This window comes from Musca autumnalis, unplaced genomic scaffold (genome assembly GCF_047663935.1).
Source record: "Musca autumnalis isolate F117 unplaced genomic scaffold, ASM4766393v1 scaffold_4, whole genome shotgun sequence".
In the NCBI taxonomy this organism is placed as follows: Eukaryota; Metazoa; Arthropoda; class Insecta; order Diptera; family Muscidae; genus Musca; species Musca autumnalis.
This window is the reverse complement of record NW_027411977.1, coordinates 82,743,197-82,764,743: the sequence shown is the minus strand read 5'-3', so window position 1 is coordinate 82,764,743 and position 21,547 is coordinate 82,743,197. Positions and strand designations below refer to the sequence as shown.

Below are 21,547 nucleotides of genomic sequence, written 5' to 3'. Positions count from 1 at the left end.
CAATCGTCGGGTACGCGCTCTTCCTGCCAGATGGAGCTAACTAGCTGATGCATACACCTTATCAGGGTATTGTCTCCGGTTTTAAACAGCTCGGCTGGTAGGCCATCAGCTCCTGCTGCCTTATTATTCTTCAGCCGGTTTATTGTTGTCTTTACCTCATCTTGGCCGGGTGGTATACATTCAATACCGTCTTCTTGGATTGGATCTGTGGTATCTTCGTCGACTCCGCTACTATTGGGTCCCAACAGTTTGGAAAAATGCTCTTTCCATATCCTTAGCACACTATCTGTATCAGTTACCAGATTACCTTGCTGGTCTCTACAGGAGGATGCGCCAGTTTCAAAGCCATCAGTTTGATGTTTCACTCTTTGGTAGAGTTTTCGGACTTCATTCTGTCTCCTGTACATCTCGATTTGTTCACACTCCCGCTTTTCCATCTCTCTCTTTTTCCTGCGGAAAAGACGTTTCTCCTCTCTCCTTTTCTCCCGATACCTCTCTCGTGCGCTACGCGTTGCTACTGATTGTAAAGTAGCCCTATATGCCGCATTTTTCTCTTCGGTAGCAGCACGACACTCCTGGTCATACCATGGATTCCTTGGTGAAGGTCTCTGGTATCCAAGTACTGATTTTGCGGCTATTTGCATGGAGTGGGCAATGTTTTGCCATTGTCCTAACATGTTATCGGGACGAGGAGTGCTTTGATTAAGCAGTTGGGCCAGTTGAGTGGAATATGCTGTGGCTATCTGTTGCAGCTTACCCATGTCAAACTTCTGTGTTGTGTCTGTTCGCACTTTGTTTGCTACGTTTAATCTGGTACGTACCTTTGCCGCAACAAGGTAGTGGTCCGAGTCTATGTTTGCACCTCGGAACGATCGTACATCCAACACACTTGATGCATGTTTTCCATCTATCACAACGTGATCAATTTGATTTCTTGTTCTTTGATCTGGCGACAGCCAGGTGCCCTTATGAATATCGAGATGCTTAAATCTGGTACTGCTAACTACCATGTTTCTTGCAGCTGCAAAGTCTATCAGCCTCATACCATTGTCAGATGTTTCACTGTGGAGACTGAATTTCCCGACTGTTGGGCCAAAGATATTCTCCTTTCCAATTTTGGCATTAAAATCGCCTAGTATAATTTTAATGTCATGGGCAGGGCAACGGTCATAAGTTTCTTCTAAGCGCTCGTAAAAAATATCTTTGGCCTGTTCGTCCTTGTCTTCAGTGGGAGCATGAGCGCAAATAAAGCTGATGTTGAAGAATTTTGCCTTTAATCGAATTGCAGCGAGTCTTTCATTCACTGGGGTGAAGCTGGAGACCAGATGTTTTAACCTCCGACCAACTACAAATCCGCAACCAAACTCATGCTTTGTATCATGGCAGCTATAATACAGTGCGTCACCTTTAGGTGTTGTTGTGACGCCTTTCCAATTCCATCGTATTTCCTGTATGGCAGTAATATCGGCCTTGTACTTTTCAAGTTCATCTGCCAATGCGTAAACTGCACCTTCTCTATAAAGAGTGCGAACATTCCAGGTGCAGATTCGCAGATCATGGTCCTTAAAACGTTTGCGGGGGTCGTCAACTTTTGAGGGATTTGTTTTTCTTTTCTTTTGTTTTTTCATAGTAGGCTGTTTTTCTAGGGGAGGGTTACTAACCCGACGCCCAAACCCAAGTTTTTAACGTTCTTATGGGTGAACGCGCGGCACATGTTAGCTCACTACCTTTAACGGGTGTTAAAGGCAGTTCCCCAGGTGACACCACGGGGAGGTCAGTGTCTACTTGAGATGAAAGAGGGACCAAGATAAATCCTGGGCTTTGCCATGTTAAAGCCGGTCAGGACCGTTGCTTGGTATCTTCCATCCCCTACGTCACCCTAGTCCAATCTTTGCAAATCATAAAAATTCTCTCAAACGTACGAGTTCCAAGAAGGTCTATTTTGGACAACACCGTCAAGTAGATTCCTCACAAAAATTAACAATTGTCACTTATATGCATTTTTTTAATAAAGATTTATATTTTTTCGCGGCGAAACTCAGACAAATACAGTGACCACCAAAGTGGTTGTTTGGCACGATAACTATGTTATGGAATGACCCCCAAAATAAAATCCATTTCCAAGATGGACTGTTGTACGCTTCTGTTTTTGTTTTTTTTTTTTTTTTTTTTTTTTTTTTAAACAGACCTTTAATATTTGGTACAGAAGATTCTATTACTTCTTGGATGTTTGGTATTGAAAATATGTTTTAACTGTCCACGTTCTGATTTATCCCCAATTGAATGGTAGGTCCCGATTTTTGATTATTTCAAAGTTTTAGCCGCATTGTCGTACTGTAATGGCCAAAAATCTTCCCAGCAAAATTTCGGATCCGTTAGTCATTATGTAACCCATTACAAAGTAATGTAAACAAAAATAACTACTTAAATGACTCCTTACTAAGTTATGACTACGGTGGCTCAGAGCTGGTGTGTTCGACTACAAATCAGAGTGTTGTGTGTTCAACGCTCACCGCGGGCCGGGTACTTTTTGTTAAAAACAATGAACACTTGGTGGTGCACATGTAAACATTGAAACAACCCTCGATGTTCGTGTGCGTGGCCTAGTATGTAGTGTGTTCGGTTACAAAGCAGAAGTTCGTGTGTTCAAATCCAGTAATGGGCGAAATAAAATAAAAATATGAAGTGTGTTGAAATTGAAAACAAATTTTACCTCAACTGTTCCAAAAATAAAAAAAAAATATTTTTTATTATATTGCTTATTTTTCAACTTCCAGTGGCCGTATAATAACTAGTTATTCTAGTGGTCATAGAATAACTAGTCAGTCAGTGCGAAATGGCCTTTTTAAAATAATGAGTTAGTAGTGGGAATTGTAAGTAGTTACGGCTGCCAAAAATCCCTTACAAAACCCATTATTTTGGAAGGTTTTTTTTTTGCTGGGTAGTATTTGATCTTCGTTGGATATTTTAACTGTAGAACGGTAGTCCCTTTGGGCATTTTGAAGGTTCTAGTCAAATTTTCCGACCGAAATAATTGAAATTTGGCATTTTGTCTTCCTTTTGATTATCAGATGAATTGGAATTGAAGAGGTTAAATGTAGTTTTACAGTGGCATCATTGACCTAAAAATACAATCGTCGTAGGAAATATTTTCTTCGTTCACTGTGCAAGACGAATGTGATGCATATTCTGTGACAGCAGTCAATGAAATGCTCTCTTCTTTTTTTCCCCTTGGAAAATCCCATATTTATGCTACAATATCAAATATCGTTCAAGCGCAAACTTCCGTAACTATGTAAGTGAATATTGAAAAGAATGGGTGCACTTAGAATGTATGTATGTACGAGTATGTATGTTAATTCAAACAGATGAACATTGTATTGTATTTCATATTTTTTGTTATTTTGAAATGCTATGCAAATTTTTCACACATTGTGACCTCAAAAAGTGAAGGTAATGAAATGTGAAAATATACTAAAGAATTTTAGAATCACAATTCATGAACATACATACTCGTATATGTATGTATGTAAGAAAATACTTAGTAAAAAATGTGACAATGAACAAAAAATATTACAAATACATATTTGTAGGAGATTTTGATACTTCAACACACATTGTATATTTTCATCAGACACTTTGATTGCATTTACCCATGTATATATGTATATATAAAAGAGCTTAGTATGTATATTGTATATGTATAGCATCGCCCAGACGAAACCGCTGAAGCTAGGAAATTGATATTTTGACTGTAGGTTGCTGTTGGTGTGTAGGCTGGGTAGATCTGGCTAGGGTTTTGGAAATTCGAAAAGTACTAAATATGGTACCCTTTATATTAGGCAAACGGGAAGACCTAGAATTCTGTAATTTGGAATGAGGGTCACTAACGGAGAGTTAGAAAGATGTGCCAAAGGGTTTTTGGAAATTCGAACCACACGTGTACGAAAACTACTAAAAGTTACTACATTTTGTATCAATTGCCTATTTTTAACGGATATAGCTAGAAACTTAATATTTGGTATGGGAATCAAGGTTGGGAAGAGGATTGGTATAAGAAAAAGGTTTTGGAAATTCATGTTTATGTGTACGAAAAGTACTAAATGGTACTAAATTTAGTAAAACATTTATTTGGGCGAACTGATGAATCCTGAAATTTGGAATTAAGATTGTTGTTGGACTGTAGGATTGATGAAGTTTAGGAAACTCGTTCTTATGAGTACGGTACAATTTGTATTTGGGTGAACGGATAGAGCTGGAATCCCGAAATTGGAATTAAGATTGCTATTGGGGTGTAGTATTGATGTGGTTTTGAAAATTCGTACTTATGGCTAAGAAAAGTACTAAATGGTATTAAATTTGGTACAATTTTGAATTGGTTGAACGGATAAAGCTGGAACTCTGGAATTTGTAATTAAGATTACTGTTGGAGTGTATGATTGACCAAGTGTTGGAAAATACTGAATTTGGTACAGTTAAATTTGGGTAAACGGATAGAGCTGGAATCTTGATATTTGGAATTAAGATTACTTTTGGAGTAATGGATTGAGGAAATTTTGAAAATTCGTATTTATGTGTACGAAAGGTACTAAATGGTACTAAAAACGTTACAATTTGGATATGGGTGAACGGATAGAGCTGTAATCCTGAAATTTGGAATTAATTCGTACTTATGGGTACGAAAAAGTACAATTTGGGTGAATCAATAGAGCTGGAATCTTGAAATTTGGAATAAAGATTACGGTTGGAGTGTAGGCTTGGGGTAGTTTAAGAAATTTGTACTTATGGATACGGAAAGTACTCAATTTGGTACAATTTGGATCAGAGCGAACGGATAGTGCTAGAATCCTGAAATTTGGAATTAAGATTACTGCTGGGCCGTAGAATTGAGGAAGTATTGGAAAATCGTTGTTATGGGTACGAAAAGTACTAAATGGTAATAAATCTTATCTATATATAAAAATGGTGTAAAAAATGTATAGTAATTCATAAAATGAGAATGGCTAGGCCGATTTCTGTAAAATTTTTTGTCAGTTATTCGTATTTTCGAGGAGAAGGTCTTTACGGAAGAAAATTTTGGAAACTCTCTCTGGAAAAGTCGGAAAATTGGAAAAATCGAAAATTGAGTTTTTCTATGAAATTTTTTCCTTAATAGCGAGGCGAAGTTCGCCGGGTCCGCTAGTTTGGTATAATTTGGATTTGGGTGAACGAATAGAGGTGGAAACCTTAAATTTGCAATTCAGAGTACTGTTGGAGTGTAGGATTGACGAAGTTTTTGAAATTGGATCTGTGCGAACGGATAGAGCTGGAATCCTGAAATTTGGAAATAAGATTACTGTTAAAGTAAAGGATTGAGTTAGTTTTGGAAAAATCTTACTTATGGGTACTAAAGGTACTAAATGGTTCTAAGTTTTGTACATTTTGGTATTGGATGAATGCATACAGCTGAAATCCTGAGATTTGGATTGAATATTACTGTTATTATGGGTGCCACCGTGGTGCTATGGTATGCACACCCGCCTTGCACGCTGAACATCAAAACTTTCAACGGTGGCAAAATACCCCTCAGTAATGTTGGCGACATTTTCTGAGTATTTCAGCCATGTAAAACTTTTCTACGAAGTGGTGTCTTAAGACACGTTGTTCGGACTCGGCGATAAACAGTAGGTCCCATATCATTGAGCTAATAAGAATCGGGGTGCACTCATTGATATGAGAGAAGTCTCCCTTGTCCCGTATGGGATGTTGGTGGAACAATTATTATATTACTGTTATTATTTTGTATTAATGTCAGTGTAGAACTAAAAGTACTAAATGGTTCATAATTTGATATAATTTGTTATTACTTAAAGGGGTTATTTGTACAATAAGGGTCGCTGGCATTAGAAAGACCTACTATAACACTGTGTGTAATTTTTTGAGTCATGTTTTATTAACCATATTCTGACTTCACAGTGTTATAGAACACAAAAAAACGAGAAGACACGTGTCTCGCCGTTTTTTCGTATCTCATCAACTTTCGCGGTTATAGGCCTCCAAAGGTTTGAGGCTTTGATGTAAAAAGGGTCATTTAGTCTGGACTATATCTTCCAAAGCGTTAGGAAATTTTAATTTATCTTAGAGGCAAAGTTGTAGCTCTTGTCTTAAAAAACAAAAATTTTGAACACATATAATCCATCAAACTTCATCTGTAAGGTCAAAATCGCCATGGTCAAATTTCTTTTAAAATTTGTTCTCAAGTTTTGTTATACATCTATCAAACCGATCATATTTGAAGCAAGCAACCAACTACAAAAATATACCATAAATCTCAATAAACATCTTTCTAGAATATACGAACTTTGTAGAAACGGATCTTAATGGTCAAAATAGCAAAACAATTTAGATTTGTATGCTCTCTTTTCCGCTTCTGCTCAATAGATACTAAACCGTTCAAAATTCTAGAAAGATGTTTATTGAGATCTGAGGTATATTTTTGTAGTTAGTTGTTTGCTTCAAATTGGATCGGTTTGATGGCTGTATAACAAAACTTGACAAAAAATTTTAAAAGAAATTTGACTATAGCGATTTTGACCCTACAGATGAAGTTTGATGGATTATATGTGTTCACAATTTTTGTTATTTAAGACAAGAGCTACAACTTTGCCTCTGAGATAAATTCAAATTTCCCAACGGTTTGGAAGATATAGTCCTGACTAAATGACCCTTTTTACATCAAAGCCTCAAACCTTTGGAGGCCTATAACCGCGAAAGTTGATGAGATACGAAAAAACGGCGAGACACGTGTCCTCTCTTTTTTGATCTTCTATCACGCTGTGGTGTCAGAATATGGTTAATAATTTTCGTGTTGCACAGTGTAATGCTACAAAAAGTACTAAATGGTGTTAAAATTGGTATTGGGTTTATTTGGTTACAAGAATGTTATACCTTCTGAAGACAAAAAACCTTAATGAAAATGCCTCAAAATATGTGGCTCGATGTTGATGTGTAAGAATGAGATACGGCTGATTTTTTTTTGTTTTGTTTTGTTTTTTTTTTTTTTTTTTTGAAAATCGAACTTATTTGGTACGGACAGTACTTAAATTAAATTTAATATTGATTGAAATTGGTATTAGTGCAACAAAATTTAAAGTGTTCGCCAATTCCATATTAAATATTGTTTATTTGTTTTTTATATTCTTTCCGCATACGAAGTAGCGGGCACTTTGCTAGTAAGTGTATAAAGTGGTTTTCACATAAATTACAATAACAAACATGTTATAATATGTGTTCAGTTTCATTTTTGAGGCTAAGAAAAATCAAAGTCTCAAAACTCAAAGACTCAAAACGATCCGTAAAATTCAAAAAAAAAAAACTTGTTTGTGGATTGTTGCCAACGTTGAAGTAAAGTAGGTGTAATTTCTTGAATTACCAAGATATATAACTATATCTGAGGTAAACCTGAATTACATTACAAACACTAAGCAATACGTATCTAAACAAATATTGCAATATTAATCTAAAATAAAGCATAAATTAACAAGTTAAAAAGTATCAGTCGGTTTTGCCGACAGAGATATACCCTCAGCCTGTGCGAATTTAAATTATGTATTAGAGTGGTTTCAGATTTGTTTGGCCCTTTTTGACGAAGTGTTGTGGTGGAAGTACCTAAGGGAATGGATGGACATAGTCCATTGTGGAAGTTGATGTTATTTTGGAAGACATTTCTTTTCGATAGATATCGCATACACCCGTCATTTCAGTTGGTAACCGTATACATAAGAGCTTTTAGACTACTACGTCAGGAAGCATTTACTTGCCTACGAAAATCATAATATCGCTGTAAACAGGACCACAGTAGCTTCGGTATACATTTCCAGATCGAACAGATCCTAAAGTGCACATAAAGAAGAGTGTTGAACTTTTGTGGGGGATATACACCAAGTGGAAGACCGATATGGACCATTTTCGATGTAAAACAACATATGAACAAATATTTCAAGGTCAAAAGTTTGGACTAAATCGGTTGCTCCGTGCACAATTTTAGTAGAATATTTTAACTTTTTGGGGGAGGTACTTGACAGATATGGTTACCACGCACAAACCAAAAATGTGTTTACGTTACCTTAGGCGGGTTTACGTTACGTTGCATTTCCAAACGTTGTCAACATTTATTTTCATATGAAACCATGAATATTGTAGCAGAAAGACAGATATTAGCTATTTTCGTCCAAAATTCGAGAATAAAAAATAAATAAAAAATACAATTGCTGCACCAAACACTCTATATATGTTCGATTTCGATGAAATATGGAATGCGTGACTGAATCCGGTCTAAAAATAAATGCGCTAAATAACATTGAAATCGGTACAGATTTGGATATAGCTCCCATATACATTTTCGGCCGATTTGATGTTTTTGCTGCACCAAAAACGCTATGTATGTCCGATTTTAATGAAATTTGGAATGTGTGACTGAATTCGGTTTAGAAAAAAGTGTGCCAAATTATATCGAAATCGGTTCAGATTTAGATATAGCTCCCATATATATTTTTGACCGAATTGACGTATTTGGTGCACCAAACACGCTATATATATTTGATTTCGAAGAGATATCGAATGTGTGACTGAATTCGGTCTAAAAATAGATGTGCCATATAACATCAAAATCGGTTCAGATTTGGATATAGCTCCCATAAAAATGTTCCGCCGACTTGACGTTTTTGCTGCACCAAACACGCTATGTTCGTCCGATTTTGATGAAGTTTGGAATGTGTGACTGAATTCTGTATGGAAATAAGTGTACCAAATTATATCGAAATCGGTTCAGATTTGTATATAGGTCCCATATATATTTTCGGCCGATTTGAGGTATTTACTGTACCAAACACGCCATGTACGTCCGATTTTGATGAAATTTGGAATGTGTGGCTGAATTCGGTCTTAAAATAATTGTGTCAAATAACGAATTGACGTATTTGCTGCACCTAACACGCTATATATATTTGTTATCGATGAGATATCGAATGTGTGACTGAATTCGGTCTAAAAATATATGTGCCATATAACATCGAAATCGGTTCAGATTTGGATATAGCTCCCATATAAATTTTCGGCCAATTTGACGTATTTGCTGCACCAAACACGCTATATACGACCGAATTTGATGAAATTTGGAATGTGTGACTGAATTCGGTGTAAAAATAAATGTGCCATATAACATCGAATTCGGTTCAGATTTGGATATAGCTCCCATAAAAATGTTCCGCCGACTTGACGTATTTGCTGCACCAAACACGCTATGTTCGTCCGATTTTGATGAAATTTGGAATGTGTGACTGAATTCGGTATAGAAATAAGTGTACTAAATTATATCGAAATCGGTTCAGATTTGTATATAGCTCCCATATATATTTTCGACCGATTTGAGGTATTTACTACACCAAACACGCCAAATGATATCGAAATCGGTTCAGATTTGTATATAGCTCCCATATATATTTTCGGCCGATTTGAGGTGTTTACTACACCAAACACGCTATGTACGTCCGATTTTGATGAAATTTGGAATGTGTGGCTGAATTCGGTCTTAAAATAATTGTGCCAAATAACATCGAAATCGGTTCAGATTTGGATATAGCTCCCATATAAATTTTCGGCCAATTTGACGTATTTGCTGCACCAAACACGCTATATACGACCGAATTTGATGAAAATTGGAATGTGTGACTGAATTCGGTGTAAAAATAAATGTGTCACATTACATCGAAATCGGTTCATATTAGGATATAGCACCCATATGAATTTTCGGCTGATTTGACGTATTTGCTGCACCAAACACGCTATATATGTTTGATTTCGATGAAATAACGAATGTGAGACTGAATTCGGTATATAAACAAGTGTGCCAAATTATATCGAAATCGGTTCAGATTTGTATATAGCTCCCATATATATTTTGGGCCGATTTGAAGCATTTTCTGCACCAAACACGCTATGTACGTCCGGTTTTGATGGAATTTGGAATGTGTGACTGAATTCGGTTTAGATATAAATGCGCCAAATTATATCGAAATCCGTTCAGTTAAAAATTGTCTGCCGATTTCACGTATTTGCTGCACCAAACACCCTATATCGGTCCAATTTTTATGAAATTTGAAATGTGTGACGGAATTTTGTCTAGTAATAAGTGTACCAAATTAAATAGAAGTCAGTTCAAATTGATATATATCTCCTATATTTTACATATGCATGTGGTGTAGGGTATCATATAGTCGGCCCCGACCGACTATGATCCTTTCCTTACTAGTTTTTATAAGGATAAGAGGATTTTTTGTGAAAGAGCGTAACAACAGGTTCTCGCTTATTTTATAATAAAGGGTTGTTTGTATTGTGCGGTGGTGCTCAAATTTTTTGTGCTTAGGTCTCTCCTAGCGTGTCTTTCCATTGCTAAATCACGACAGATGATAATTAAGAGAACATATGTTGTTTTTGTAGGCACGTTAAAGTATATGGGTCATCTTAGTTGGTATGGTGTTTTATTCTCTGTTTTGGTGGTGCGGTATGCGGGCAGACGCTTCTGTTTCTTTCTTTTTCGTTGCTGTTGCGATTTATTTTTCCACATAAAACTTTCCATATGAAATTTGTCGGTATAGGTCGACGTCTTCATACAGCCCCATAGAACGGTGCCTACCGATTTTCGGTATTTTGAGGGTTGTCACATCAATATTCCTCCGGAATAACAAGAATGACTTAAATTTGGTACGTAGACTTTATTGGGGATATTCAACTTTCCCCTCTAAATTTGTCGGTACAGTCCAGGCCTTCATATTGCCCCCATAGTACGGCACCTCCCGAATATCAGTATTATGAAAGTTAGCCACATGTTTTACCGAAATTGCTGGAATTTGGTATTTAATCGTTTCATAAACGAAAGAAAACTAGGTGTTCAGTTTAACTTCAATACAAGTTCGGCCGGGCCGAACTTGACGCCGTTCTTACTTGTTCTTTAATTAAAGTCTGTTATGTAATTCTTTTACGATTTCGAAGTTTTATGTATGATATTTTATGCATATCAATATATTACATCTAAATATATATTTGTTTGGAATCAAGCATACATTTTTTGCACTCAAACATGTATTTCTTTGCATCCAAAAATATATGTATATGGCAAAAATCAAAAATCAAAAATCCTTTGCAATTCCATTTGAAAAAAATTAAAAAAAAAATTGCGAGCACATATACAATTTTTGGCATAGATGTTAAGAAAAAAATTCTGGTTTCAAATCTGTTCGCGTTCACAAAATTGGACGATGCGCGCAAAAGTTATAGCGGTTTTTATTCTCATATAAAGAAAAAAAAATATCTTATATGTTGTTATGAGAAAATGTATGCATAAATTGTTAACAGCATTCCATATCTATTCGTAGATGTTTAAATAGTTATTAAATGTATTATTATTTTAGCGGAAAATTAACAAATAATAAAAAAAAAAATTGAAATAAATCCAATCCTGTCCCAGAGTCCGTACAAACCCTCAAAAAATAAATTAAAAAATATATGCGGAATCTAGGCAATGAGTTTTGGTACATAAATTGCATATTATAGCAACAACAAAAGAGAAAAACTTATTGTTAGAAAATATTGTTGCAAATATATTTTTTGGTTTGATTCGAAATATTAGAAAATAAAAATAGGTAAAAAAACTTTTTAAGTTAAACGGTTTTATGTTAAACATACATTGCAATGTTTAAGATAAATGTACTAAAACCAAAAAATAATAAAATAGATACAGTCGTGGGAATTATAAACATATGCATAGACTAGACTAAAATAAAACAGTGGGGCACGCCAATTGTCTACAATCGTTGATTAAAATGTTTGTTTTGTAATGTTACACTATAATTAGGCAGTTGTTCAACCGACAACGATGGACGAGTGATAAGTAGGGCTAGAATGTGGAAACAAGCTAGCAAGCTCGACTATAAGCGAGTTTTAGGGTTTCATAGTGGTGAGCGATTAAAGACAAACTACGAGCAGTGAAACGATTCCTCGCCAGCCAGCAGTGTGAATGTCCAACGATAAACTAGTTGAAACATCTCTTTAATTTACATGGAGTGTATAACTATTGGAATTTCCATGAGCAAGAAAATAGTAAGTAATTTCCTCACCGTCTGCGGGCCAACTGCCTAACGACGAATTAAACGATTCTTCTATCGCACATTAAGTCGATAATTTGTAGACAATTGACGTGCCCCACGGTTTTATTTTAGTCTAGTCTATGCATATGTTTATAATTCCCTCGACTGTATCTATTTTATTATTTTTTGGTTTTAGTACATTTATCTTAAACATTGCAATGTATGTTTAACATAAAACCGTTTAACTTAAAAAGTTTTTTTACCTATTTTTATTTTCTAGTTTTTAGTTTTTATTTCGCATTCTGTTTAATTCATTTAGTGCTTCATTATTGCAAGGTTTCTTGCCCGTTAGTTTATTGCAGTCCAACTCCTCTATACGTAGTCCCTGCAAAGATCTTACTCTAGTAAGAGCCACGTAGGCTTGACCTTCCTCAAACAGTTTCGCACCTATGTATACGACTGCGTGATCCACAGTGCTGGCCTGCATTTTATGTATTGTAGAAGCCCATGATAGTATTAAAGGCAACACACATCTGTGTGTATCGCTCCCGTTTTTTTGTTAACCTGGCTTCATATTCTTCAGGCGTTTCTGACGCTATCATCTGTGTGTATCGCTCACGTTGCTTTGTTAACCTGGCGTCATATTCTTCAGGCGTTTCTGACGCCGTCATTTGTGTATATCGCTGACGTTGCTTTTTTAACCTGGCCTCATATTGCTCAGGTGTTTTTGACGCTAATTGTTCCCGTCGTTTCTGTAACCGACTATTTCTATCACCTTCACTTTCTTTAGCTCGTTTTGCTTTATACTTTTCTTTCGCTTTTTGAAGCCTTCGTTTACGTTGTGTTGCAGTTTCTGTTTTATTTGTGTTTGTATTTTTTATATATTTTTTTACCATTTTGTTCCCACGAGTAATGGACATTTAAACGGTCGACCCCCCCCAGAGGTCCAATAAAGGGGCAAGGCTATGTACAACAAGATGAGCCTGAGTCTTGAGGGGAAAACGCTAACGACATATCATTTTTATCCACCTTAATGCCATACAGTTCTCGGCGCGTTTTAACCTTTCACCTTAACTTGGGTGGTGTACCGCTAACGACGTATCATTTTTAGCCACCCTAACGCCACACAGTCCTCAACACGATAAAAAATCTTGACTTGGGTGGTGGATTCAGCTGGATTAATCAGATACCTTAAATAACAGATTCAATTTCTAAATTTAAATCTTAATTATACGCCATTTAGTGGTTGCGCCCATCTTAAATATTGAGGTTGTATAGTGCACTGTATTCTTCTTGTCAAGCCCTTTTATTTGATACCCATATTGGTGGGATTGATAAAAAATTGTTATCAGCCATTTGGTAGCGGCGGCCATCTTAGATTTCAATTTTGCATAGTAAATTGTATTCTACTTGTAGAGACCTTTCATTTGATACCCATGTTGATGGGATTGATAAAACCTAAGTTATCATTTGATACCCATATTGATGGGATTGATAAAACCTACGTTATCCGCCATTTTGTAGCGGCCGCCATCTTGGATTTCAATTTTTTATAGTGTATTGTATTCTGCTTGTTGAGCCCTTTCATTTGATACCCATATTGATGGGATTGATAAAACCTACGTTATTCGCCATTTTGTAGCGGTGGCCATATTGAATTTATAATGATAATGAATAAACATAATTGTATTGTCACCAAAATCCAAAGTGTATACAAAATTTCAGATTAATCGGTTGACAGGAAGAGGGTGAAATTTGAATTACTAAATTTGATCCAAGAATAAATAATAAAACAAACGGGGTGAGCTAAATAAAACCATTTAAAAAATATTTGTGAGTTCTCCAACTATTTCGCTAAAATCCCATACAATAACACTGTACAACAAAATTTAACTTTTTTTAAAATTACAAGAAACCCCGCACAGATTATGAAAGAGGACCGAAAAAAAGAAGACACGTTTATCGGCGTTTTGAAAGTTTACGTCGGAAAGTAACCTGAATAGGCGTGGCAAGTTCCGCCCATTTCTACAGGTTTTGAAATATTCGACATCAGATTCCTTGAATTTTAGGTATAAAGTGTCTTTGGCAATATTACTGACAACAATACGGGGTATCTTTTTGTGTAAAAATTAACCCTCATGCGAGTCACCATGGTCCATTGGTCCATTTTTTCAAAGAAGTTTAAAAACTTCTTTAATATGAGATCTTATCAAATCAAAATATTCCACAAAATTATATGTCATAAAATTTTACTATAGGTTCCCGAATACACCAAAACTCTAAATCGTACCTAAACTCCAGGAATCTGCCAAAAGTAAAATCAGGTTTTAGCGTTAATGTTGTACTTTATCTGAGTTTATTACGTTTTGCCCTACAAAGCTTCATTCTAGATAAAAGACGTCAAAGACAAAAATATTCTATATCAAATTTCAATATAAGTCGCCAAATAAATGAAATATGTATTTGCAATATATATCACGAAAATATATACATCAAATTTGCCAACAAAACAACCAACTATTTTTTGAATAAATTTGCTTTGTTCGTTTTTCGGGTTGATGCATGAAAGTGACATGAAATTTAGTTTTAGACGAAAGTTGTTAAAAGAAGAAATATTTTACACAAAATTTCACAAAGTCCGATCTGGGTTGTCAATATTTTCCCTATATATATTCACCATAGACATTTCAAAAACAGTTTGGATCGAGCACACATAATCTTCTGAAAGAATTTATTATGAAAAAAATCAATAAAATATATTTTGTGACCGCAGATAACGAAAATGTGAATAAAACGGTAGAATATAGTCCTAAATCATATATGAAAAGCGAAAACTTCTGGAGATGTTAAATATTATACCTACTACTACTTTCTTTTGTTCAGAGACTCATAATGAAATTTGATTTGGATCATTTCTTCTTTTGACACAATCCCCAAAAAGTGAAGTTCTTTAGGAGATTTTGACTATGAATGGAATAAATTTTAATTAAGATTCTTAAAGGTTAGCAAATAATTTATACCTATAATATCTAATTTTGTAACGTAATTTTCTTAACAAAGTATTTTACTTAGATGTATAGTTTGTTCTGGGACTTAGAGTTAAATTTTGTGTAAAATATTTCTTTTTTTAACAACATTCGCCTAAAACTAAATTTCATGTTACTTTCATGCATCAACCCGAAAAAGGAACAAAACAAATTTATTCAAAAAATTTATTAAAAAAAATAGTTGGTTGTTTTGTTGGCAAATTTGATGTATATATTTTCTTGATATAGATTGCAAATACATATTTCATTTATTTGGCGACTTATATTGAAATTTGATATAGAATATTTTTGTCTTTGATGTCTTCTATCTAGAATGAAGCTTTGTAGGACAAAACGTAATAAACTCAGATAAAGTACAACATTAACCCTAAAACGTGATTTTACTTTTGGCTGATTCAGGGAGTTTAGGTACGATTTAGAGTTTTGATGTATTCGGGGACATATAAAAAATTTTATGACAAATAATTTTGTGGAATATTTTGATTTGATAAGATCTCATTTTAAAGGAGTTTTTAAACTTTTTTGAAAAAATGGACCAAAAAGACCCCTTTAGTGACTCGCATGAGGGTTAATTTTTTACATAAAAAGATACCCCATATTGTTGTCAGTAATATTGCAAAAGACACTTTATACCTAAAATGCAAGGATTCCAAGTAATCTGATGTCGAATATTTCAAAATCTGTAGAAATTGGCGGAACTTGCCACGCCTATTTAGGTTACTTCTCGACGTAAACTTTCAAAACGCCGGTACACGTGCCTTCTTTTTTTCGGTCCTCTTTCATAATCTGGCCGAATTATCTTGTAATTATTTTTTGTGTTGTACAGTGTAATTAATGTGTGTACTTCATCAAGAAATATGGTTTACCATCGTGAAAGCTTATTTGCTTACTGTGATAACTTATAAGGATAGGAAATTAAGAGTAATATTGAAATTACAATCATTCAAAAAATGTGGAAATTAAAAAGCCTATTATTCGCGAATTAGTTAAAATAAGTTGATGCGCATCCGTTTTTGGATATAGCGAATCAATCTCTTTCAATATCTATGCATATATCGATGTTTCACTCAGCGGTCAAAGTGTGCTGCCAGTTGCATCACACATTGCAAAAAACCTTAAAGTAGGTAAAAATCGCTCAATTTGCGATTTTGATGCGCATCCGTTTTCAGTAGCACCCATAAAAAATACGTCTATATACACATATTTCAAATAGATTCTTCAAGAACCGCGGATGTGCCTCCACATTCTATTTTTGGTAAAAAACCCATATTACTCGCGAATCTCTATAATTTATGACACGCGTTTTCGCATATATTATAATCGGATTCTATTATATAAAGGATTCTATTTATGTAAAAAATGTTAAAGAAAATCGACGTTTAATACGCCGATTTGTCAAAATACATTTTTGCCGATTTTCGTATTTCCAAGGTATCTATATCCGCGGTTTTAGTGGATGGATTCGATCGCGGAAGGTCTCATTAGATCCGTCGCGTAAAAAACCTAAATTCACGCGGGGTACAAAGGAAATTGAATGGCGATTGTAAATTTTAAACGCAAAAAATAGGTTTTTTAAAAAAATTCACGCATCAAATATTGACCTTTAGACTCCAATTACTAGGATGCTGTAAGGAGCACACTCATGAGATATGCATTAAACGACGTAAAATCAAGAGTTCTATAATCCTATTATGAGTTTTGAATATTATCTTGTTGCGCGTCCGATTTATTTAAAAAATTCAAAAAACCCCGAAATTCCGGCTTCAAAATTTCAGCATCAATTTTAGGTGGACGCAGTGGATGTATCGAAAAATGATACACTAGTGTCATATTGCCCATGAAGTATTCTTTGAATCTCTCTTTGGACATATGTCCATAAAATGTAAGGTTAAGCCAGAAATCGGAAGGAAGCATAAAAAAACTTGTTGGCTTCAACCCATTTTTAATTAATTTCTCGTTAGAGACGAGCTTTACTGACCAAGTTGCTTTTTTGAAAAGGGAAAGCTGACGATACGAACCCACACAACCACTACTGTGTGACATGACATGTTTCGCCTTTGGTTTAGGAAGGCTCCTCAGACACATCGATTGTGGGGCGGCTTCGCTATCATCTAATTTTTTTTACCTATTTTTCTACATTGATGCCAACACAACTTCCACGTAAATTAATTTTAATGGTCGACCTTATGGGATTCCTCCTAAAACACTTCATTTTAAAGAATTTCAATCATACTACATAGAATGTGTTAACAGTTCGCGAATTCTGAATGGGTGAAACTCGGATTCATCGATTGTAAAACATTTTTGGTTTTTGCCATATTTTTTGTTTGTTTTTGTTTCCTAACCAAAAGTTTATTACTATTTATTTAGCAATGAAATGATAAGCTGGGATTGTGTTATCATCAATATCTAAATCATCATTACTTCCAGTGTAATAAACTCTGCTAACTACCAGCGTCATTGACCGTCATCATAAAAAACAAATTTAAATTTAGTTATCTGTATTTATGTAAAGTAAAAAAATAAAAAATCGTAATAGACAAGCTGTTTACTAAAAAAGTATCCAGTATATTTAACTGTTCTAGTGGAACTAATAAATTCATTGTATTAAATTCGCACTAAAACCCAAATTGTAAAGAAACCTTTGGAAGCCTGTTAAAATATTTCCAAAACTTTTTTGGATACTTTGAAGGCCACAAAATTTGCTGACCATGCAATTGTGTAAACATAAATAAATAAAAATTTATAATTTATTTTCTAGTAAATTATCAGCAAGAACTTGATTTACATTACCATGATGACGCACTTATGTTGAGCATATATAGTTTACATTTAATCAAAGTTGTAATACTTCTTTTTATTCTATGAAAAGTAATTTAAAACTTAATACTCCTACTTGTTTAAGTCAGACAACACAGGTATACTTTTTAAATACTTTAGTTAAATAAATATATATAATATTTTTAAATTACTCGTTTTATCCTCTATAAACAGAGTTCAATTAATAAATTAAATTTAAATGCTCTTTGAAATTGATACGTGTATACATTTATTGAATAGTTACACATTTGTCTTGGTATGCATGTTCGTATAGTAAATATTCTATACATATACATAAATGTACGAAAATTTGTTAGGTCATGTACGCATACCCTGCCAGCATTTGAAAGTGAGTTTCTTACTCCCTCGCCTAAGACGTCACTCCGGAGACACGCCACGGAAGATCGTTGGTGATTTACATAAACAATTCCTATAGCATTATTATGATTACCTTTTATGGCGTATGCCGACACTTCGGAGTGCCTTCTGAGTGACTTTCAAGACGATTGTTTACATTTATTTAATAACACTATGCAACACTGAAAATGCAAACAACTTCTAGTATGGATTTTTTGAAAGTACATATTTAGACTACAAAAACCCTAGTTGGGTTTTGTCCTGTCGGATCCACTTCGGATTTTATGGCCTCATTTAAACCGGGCTAAATCTACACTTTTTAGCATTTATCAGGCCTTTATCTCAGAAACGAATAGGAATTTGGCCTTGCTGTCTTTAGCAATATTGTAGCCCTAAACTAGTAGAACTTATCTTTTGAAGAAATAACGTAATAAAAACTCCATCAAGGGCATCAAAATCTATAAAATATAGAAATTTTTACATAATTGCTGAAATTCTGGCCTGTATCGGCTAAACTATTGGGAGTTGAACCAAGTAACCTTTTGCAAAAATTTTCGAAATAAGGTTCTCAACAATTCTTCTGAAACATTCTGAAACTCTAAAATGCTTACTTCATGTTGTTTCAGCGGTATTTTGCATCATATCTTTTACAACACGTATTTCAAACACAGTTCACACCAACAGTTTATTCACGCACTTGGGATTTCACTACATTATTGACATTTTTATTAAATCGTCGTTGAGAAATGTACTGAAAACAATGGGATAGAGGCATTTTACATTCCAGGGAATATTTTTCCAAAAGAAAATATTCAGAAAAAGTTAACGGTTTTGGAGATACGGTGCGAAATGTATAAAAATTGTGGTATTTTTGCATATATTTCGAAATTTAAGGCAATAAATGTAGTTTTTCGAGTTCATTATTTCTCCATATATTGTATTCTTGTCCTTATCTACAAATTTGCTTCGGAGGTCAGAAGAAGATTCGCATTGGTTTCAGAGATATAGCACCGAATTTCTTTAAAAACTCAATATTTAACCATGTTTAGATGGGGCCATAAAATCCGAGCTGGATCTGACACAACAAAACCCAACTAGGGTTTCTTGTCGTTTTGGTCTGTACTTTCAAAAAATCCTCAGTTCGAATTGTTTGCACAAGATCACCTTAAAAATGTTGCACAGTGTAATTCAACACATTTTAATAAACATGGAGGATTTTTCTGGCTGATTATTATATGAGACGGTGGTGTAGTGGTAAGCATACTCGCTTTGCACTTTGAAAGTCCGGGTCCGCTTCCCAAGTCAGGCAACAAAACAACATCACATCTTTAAAATGACAAAATTAATGTGGTCGGAAATTCCAAAGAATTAATTCACTAAAAGAACGTACTTAAAAAATAAAAATAAAAAATTTAAATAAAAATAGAAAAAAAAATAAAAAAATATTTTTTTTTTTAATTCCAAGAACTCTCCAAGACGTCAAGCCGGCGAGGTTCATTTCTTTATAACGAAGATCACTTCAGGGTGATTTCCGCGATTATCGCCGCGACTGTTTTCATCGCCCTGGGCGACACGCCTAAGCCACTTCTGCGATCGTTTTTGCTTGCAGGGTATAAACAATTGTGTGTTTATACATGAAAAAGTCAAACGGAAGCATCGCATCAGTAAATAAATCACCCACTACTGCTCCCATTACAGATATTCTCTATTTCCTCTTGTGTTTACTTGTTATTTAATGTATGTACATTGTACATTGTAAAATTTTATTTTCCATGTAAATATATATTTATACTTGTACATATATCAATGGTATCCACGGAAAGCTAAATAAGTATAAAATTGCATGTATTGAGAATTGCAACAATAGGACGTATGTATATTTATTTTGTAATTTCTTAATATGGAGGATATAATTAGCCTTGTTACATATCGATGCCCTCGTATCTTAAATTAAAATTTATAAGGGGAGATAAAAGCGATAGTATTTTGATACGTCAGGTTTTGGGTGCAAGTTTAAATGCAATTATTGGAAACTTCCCTAATAAATGCATTTAAACTTTTACCCAAACCACAACGTATTACAAAACAAGTAAGCAAAGGCTATAGTCGGACGGGGCCAACCATGCGATACCCTACACCACAATCTCTAGGAATTAGCTATGTGCAACCGCCTTGCACGCTGAATTTCCGGCTTCGATATTAAATTTTCAACGGTGAAAAATACCCCTTAGTAATATTGGCGATATTTCCTGAGTATTAGGATATGATTAGCATATCCTGCTACATCTTTAAATTGTCTTTAAATATCAGGTTCCTTTTTGGAATACACCTAATATAAGTACATATATATATACAATGCAATTTGCCATATCTCTGAAAATGGATATTTGGGAAAATTGTGAGTTTATTGAAGATATATCGTCCAAAAATTGTGCACTTCTACCTCACATATGTTTGACAATGCACGCAGTTTTGTGATTTTCAGGGCATTTCGAAAATAGTTCATTGTGTTCATATTGTGATATCAAACATACTATATTTTATACCGGTAGAAATAACTAATAATAAATAGAAATTCAAATAATTTGCATGCAAACAAATTTATAAATCCTAAAATTATTCATATTTAATTACACATCAAGTAAGATAGTATAAGTCAGCTGCGCTAACGGTGATATACCCTAAGCTTCTGACCAAAAAAAGAAACAAACACAATAATTATGCCGTATAAAAAATATATTGATTTTGTATCACGAGTTTGTTTCAAAATACGTGAAATCTGTAGGCATGGTAATGTAAGGCTATACCAAATCAATTTTAGTAAGCTAACTTCTGATTTTTGAGAATTATTTCTTGGAAGTATGGATTTACTCCGGAAAAATTGTACCGTTGCAATAGGGAACGTGAAATGAACCTTCTTCAAAAAAAATCAAATAGATCCGAGACGGGTCCTTCAACTGCACTTTTCCCAAATTTTGTGTGGGAGGTACTCGAAGTACGGAACCGATATAGTCCATATTCAAAACTGATACATGACTGGATGAAATAATAGGATGAGCAAAGTTCGGACAAATCAGAAAATCCCCTTGAGAGTTATCTTGCCGATTTGCCATTTTAGTTAGATTTCTTGTTTGTTTTTCAGAGTTTCTTGGAGCTTTTCGGCCATAATGTCCGGAAGTATGGACTTGCCATTGCAATTGT

General features: G+C 34.5%; 1 protein-coding gene across 1 annotated transcript in view; it reads right to left on the bottom strand.

Moving 5' to 3' along the window:
• Window positions 1–21,547, bottom strand: part of LOC141401520 (G-protein coupled receptor dmsr-1-like) — a 400,810-nt gene that overhangs the window by 209,067 nt on the left and 170,196 nt on the right. The gene's annotated exons all lie outside the window — the stretch shown is intronic.